This window comes from Leptinotarsa decemlineata, unplaced genomic scaffold (assembly GCF_025532065.1).
Source record: "Leptinotarsa decemlineata unplaced genomic scaffold, Ldec_3_MD MMD2_tig00000505_RagTag_RagTag, whole genome shotgun sequence".
Lineage (NCBI taxonomy): Eukaryota > Metazoa > Arthropoda > Insecta > Coleoptera > Chrysomelidae > Leptinotarsa > Leptinotarsa decemlineata.
Window position 1 is genome coordinate 1,501,354 of NW_027412549.1, and position 6,013 is coordinate 1,507,366.

Genomic DNA, 6,013 nt, shown 5'->3' on the forward strand with positions numbered 1-6,013 from the left:
TTTCTCTTTTTCTATAAACGAACATGTTTTATTACATAAACAATTATCTCATTGACATCACCTCATATGTATTCAGTTGAAATAGTTAGTTTATTTATTAGCAATATCTTCATAATTTGTTTTGTCCGTGGTCACGAAAGTTTCATCAGCATACACTATGAAAATGTTCATGTGTTCTAAATGATAATAAGATGTCTTTAAAGCGGACCTACACATGTTACGATTTTTCGTATTACATGTTGAACTGCAAATGTAAAGAAAATCGTACAGTATGCAGTACAGCCATGTTTCATCCACACCTCACAACAACATCTACTGCCGAGGTTTAGATTTCAATCTTTCAAAAGTCACCTCTGAAGGAGGTGACTTTTTCATTACTTCTTGAAATTTGTTTTGGAACAACTCTTTAAATTTTGCAAATAAAATATCGTAACTTGAATTTCTTTTTATTTTACATCCCACAGGCAGATGTTTTCTTTGTATACAGCAATACACCCTTTCCAGAACGTCTTATTTTTCATATCCATTATAATGATATGAAATATATAAAACCCTTTCCGTACCGATGCATATCGTACTGCAAGCAGTATGAAAAATCGTAACGTGTGTAGGCAAATCAATTGAATTTGAAAATGTAACTTCATCTAGTTATTCTGAGCCATGGTGAAACACCTCATCGTATATTTATTGGGTCACATATATATAGTTTGTGTCACATCGAACTTCAGTTAGAAGTGAGATGGAATATAGTAATCAAAAAATGTTTTGAATAAGAGTTACAGGTATTGATCCACTGATGGGATTTTTTAAAATATTCTCCAATATGCAGTAAACCGAAGAAAAGCGTGACGAATAGAAGTTGGGTTTTTTAATTAAATCGTTTTCCTTATTCCATCAGAACAGTACTTTGAAAAAATATAAGATTATACGCTTATATGCCAAACAGTCTTGAAGTTTTTTCGTATTCAATCATCTACATTTTCAGTGGCAATTTAGTAAATAATCTGTTTTGTTATGGGTATATTTTAAAAATTAATTTTTTTATTATCAAATAATTCGACCATAATTTCTTTTTATAATATGGGTGAGTCAAAATTCAAAAACAAGTTTTATTTTTTAAATATAGAACACCCCATATTTTGTTTCATATTTGATTTTCCATAAAGATCTCTTAAAAAGTACAAAACAAAAATTGAACACAATTTTGACAAATGTATTCTTCTCAGAAAAGTATTTTAAATGATATAAGTTTTTCCATTGTTGAAAAAAAAGTTACCTGAGGTTATGGGGTATCAAAATGAAAAAAAGTCCTTTCTTCATTTTTTAAAGGAAGCATTAATCTACATCGTAATTTTATAATAATTAGCTAACCACAGAGTTTCCAACGTTATTTTTGGTATATTCTTCTGAAGCACTCGATATTTACTTACCCACAAAATCTTATATTTTTCAAAAGTTTTTTTCTGGTGAAATCCGAAAGCAATATATTTCAAGTCATTTAACAAAAACCACTATATGCCACTACTACCCTGTAAACTGGAGAATATTAAAAAAAAGCCGAATATATTTTCTGATAATCTCACTCCTTTTTCTCAAACTTCTAATGAAAGCTCGATGTTACAGACACCCTGCCACCCCTGAATGATTTTTGAAAATTACATAGTGGAAGGTCTGGTCAGACACAGTTTCGTGATTTTATGTGACTCAAGTGAGGCTTTTGGTTGTGCATCTCATGCATGAGTCATTATGGTTGAGAGGTACCAATAGCCGGCCACACCCGAGATGTGGTAGGTATTCTCGGGCCACACACAGGTACTTTTGAACGCTCTTGGCTCGTTGCATATCGTGCACGCGGGTCGAACTCCTATGTTAAGGGGGAAAAATACCCACGCTCTAAGGACGCACGCCTTGCGCGATATCTAAGATAACAGGTCTATTCTTGGTAAATAGTTTCGCGTGTGTGGAGCGTTGTTATTGTTTTGTGCAAAAAGTTTGCAATGTTATCATGGCAGACACAAGATTTTGGAGTAAGGAGATTTTAACGCAGTTTATAGAAATATATAGAAAACATCCAGCGCTCTGGATGGTAAAAAGCAAGGATTATAGCAATAAAAAATCGAAAGACAAAGGTCACCGTGAATTAATTGAATTGTGTAAGCAAGTTATAACAAACCCCGATAAGAATTGTGTTTGTAAAAAAATTCAGTCTATACGAAACTGCTTCAGAAAAGAACTAAAAAAAGTGGAACAATCCAAAAGAAGTGGCGCTTCTGAGGATTATGTATATACCTACACCAGCCCTTTGGTATTTTGATTTACTACTTTTTACACGAGACAGAGAAACATGTTCTAGTAGCATATCAAACTTAGATGATCAAGAAACCTCTGATACTTTTCAACATCTACGGAATGAAAGTGATAGACAGAAACACAAAAAGAGATTGGAGACGAACAATCCGACATAGAAGGAGAGGAGCAAAGAAACGAAATGCAGAATGTTTCAAGGGTAATATTATATTTAGCATTGTTTGTTGAAAATACATATTTAGGCTTTTCCTTTTCTTACCATATCATCTTGAAAATGAACCTTACCTACACCATTAAAATACTCTAGATATTTTTCTCTGTTAGTTTTAGCTTCTAGGCATACATTCCTGTTGTTATGGAGAGATAAACCAGTAAAATTATCCTCATGTTGGTTCCTATTTGTTTCCAATAGTTCAGTCCTGTTTTTATCACAAGCAGTCCCAAATGCGTAACGAGAACTTTTTTTAACAGATAATAATAAAGAACACATATGGCTAATACTACATGGATCAATAAGTCCCGAGACTAACCCAGAGATGGCGCTCTTAGTAAACCAGTAACCACGTCTTTCTAGAGTACTAACCTTTGCTTGAAACGTGTCGAAATTTTAAGTCGATCGGACCAGAAACAGCTGAGTTATCGAGGTTAGAGTAAAGTCGTTTTGTAGTTTGTTTAAAAAATGGAAAAAACCGAGTTTCGTGTTCTGATAAAACATTGTTTTTTAATGGGTAAAAACACCGTGCAAGCGAAAGAATGGATTGAAAAATGTTACCCGGACTCTTGTCCATCAAAAGCAACGATTTGTCGGTGGTTTGCCGAGTTTAAACGTGGTCGTACCGACACAAATGACGCAGAACGCTCGGGTAGACCTGTGGAAGCTGTTACACCGGAAAATGTGAGTGAAGTGACAAAAATTGTAATGAAAGATCGTAATGTGAAGCTCCGTGAGATTGCTGAGATGACACAGATATCATATGGAAGTGTATTTACTATCCTTCATGAAAAATTGACCATGAAAAAGGTTTTTTCTAAGTGGGTGCCGCGATTGCTTTCGATGGAACAAAAACAGCAACGAGTCGATGATTCAGAAAGCTGTTTATCGCTATTTACTAGCAACAAAAAAGATTTCTTGCGTCGTTACGTGACCATGGACGAAACATGGATACATCACTACACTCCAGAGTCAAAGCGGCAGTCATCTGAGTGGCGCACAGCTGGCGAAAGCCGTCCGAAACGTCCGAAAACGCAGCAGTCAGCTGGCAAAGTGATGGCGTCAGTTTTTTGGGATGCGCATGGCGTGATTTTCATTGACTACCTCGAAAAAGGTAAATCGATCAACAGTGATTATTATATTGACTTACTGGTACGTTTGAAGGAGGAAATCGCAAAAAAACGACCGCACATGCAGAGAAAAAAAATCCTTATTCACCAAGACAATGCACCTTGCCACAGGTCGATGAAAACAATGGCAAAATTAAACGAATTGGGCTTTGATCTGCTTCCCCACCCCCCATACTCACCAGATTTAGCCCCCAGTGACTACTGGCTCTTTGCTGATCTTAAAAAAATGCTCCAGGGAAAAAGATTTGGCTCAAATGAGGAGGTCATCGCTGAAACTGAAACTTATTTTGAAGCGAAAGATACATTTTTTTATAAACATGGTATTGAAAAATTGGAAAAGCGTTGGAACCATTGTATCACCCTAAAAGGAGATTATGTTGATGAATAAAAAAAAAAATTGTAAAAAAAATGTTGTTTTCATTGTTAGTCTCGGGACTTATTGATCCATGTGTTACAATATAATTTATTTTCTCAGGGTGTACACTGATAGCAGTATGTGGAATTCGAAATATTGAAGCTTTGAGACCAAACGAATTTTCGACAATATTTCTTCCTCTAGATAGTCTATAATTAAATATCCGGTCGATCGGTAGCCAAGCGGTTCGGCGTGGGTGCTTTGTTCACTCACTCACTGCCGTGTTGGTCGGTGGTTCAAGCCCTAGACTGAACGATCGATCTTCACTTGCTATCGTCCAACCCGTGTTAGGAATCACACGTTAAAATGTAAGACCTCGTTAATCCTTAGCTCGCACAAGTTTCGACTTCTGAGGGTTGTCGTTCGTAGGGGTGCGACTGCTGGTTAACGGAAAAACAGACAGACAGATCCGCTTGTTATATGTTAGTTCTCTCTGGGGAAAAGGTTTCAATACATGTTTGTGTAATGCAAATGCTTCGTCTCCTATAAATATTGAATTTAAACCATATTCATTTTAAACATTGTCGAGCAAACTAAGAGCATTATTTTGCAGGTTTTTAGAGAAGCTGGTATATTCTATTACTCCTCCATCTGACAGTCTTCCATTTTTACCAACATCAACAAAGATAAATTCTCCTTTAGTGTTCACTAAGCCATAAGCACTATGCTGTAAAATCCTTTATAGTCGTACTACATAGCACCGGTGCCAGATGGAGGCTGAATTCTGATATGCTTCCCGTCTAATGCCCCTCCACAATTAGGTACTTGCCAGCGGTCCCGATCCCAAAACAAGGACTGTTAATAGCAGATTTATAACAAACCCACAGTCAAAAAGATTCAAAACTTCAAAAGATGAGAAATCGGTATTTATGAGAACATGTATAGAAAGTTTAAACAAAGAAGACGATGGCCATAAATTATTTGGTGGTAAAAAATGAATGACAAACAACATATATATGTAGAAAATTTAATAAGCCAGATATTATTCAAAGGACAATTAAATAGACTCTCTGAGACTACTACTATTGTTGAAAATGTGATTCAACCGTACATGCCACAAAGGAACTTTCCTATAGCATCAAGTTCTGCCAGTGTATATACTTCAACTCCAGAATCATCCCCAGACTTGTCAGATGCCGGCACATATTATCATACGTTTATGTAATATTTTGTAATTTCTCATTATTTTATTTTCAGTTCATTGGAAAAAATATAGTAGTCTATGCGTTTACTGGGATTACTTATAATTTTCAGAATGTATATTTCATTTACGATTAACACACATAATTAAACAATTATCAACTTACCTTCAAGTATTCTTGCTTCAAACACTCATATATAGTCCTACATGTTTCCGGAATAATATATCTCAAAGCTTGGGCGGAAATTGCGGTACTAAATTTTAAATCTTCATAGTTACGGCCCGTTGCTAGAAACCTAAGCGTTGCACTCAACCGAGCTTCGGCTGATACCGATCTTCTCATTGGTGTGTCTTGTCTCATCAAATATGGCCTTAATACACCTAGCAATTCATCAAACGTTTCACAATCCATTCTTAAATAATTTTTGAAGTCATCCGGATCGTTTAGTCGTAATTCACTTAACAGATTTAAGTGTGTGTATTTTTTTTTAGCCGTTTTTTCCCATTTTCTCCTATTTCTTCCTTGGTCTATGATTCCAACATACGTTACAGCCATCGCTATACATTTTTTTGTTATTCATTTCTCCGCCACCGTCGAGTCACACCAATCCAAGCTCGCGCTACTTTTGATCAAGTATGCCAATATTTATCTCCATAAACATACATTTTTGGTAGGTACGTCAAAGACTCTCATCAAAGTATTGCTATTTAAAACAGTGTTCTTGTTTTGCCACAGACTTGGCTCGCATGCTTTGCATTGGCCATGCTAAAACCTTCTCTAAGTCGCTATATATGTGGCCGGCTATTGT

General features: G+C 35.8%; 1 pseudogene; it reads right to left on the bottom strand.

Moving 5' to 3' along the window:
- Positions 1 to 4,577: 4,577 nt before the first annotated feature.
- On the bottom strand, positions 4,578 to 5,760 carry LOC141481872 (uncharacterized; annotated as a pseudogene).
- Between the last annotated feature and the right edge of the window lie 253 nt (positions 5,761 to 6,013).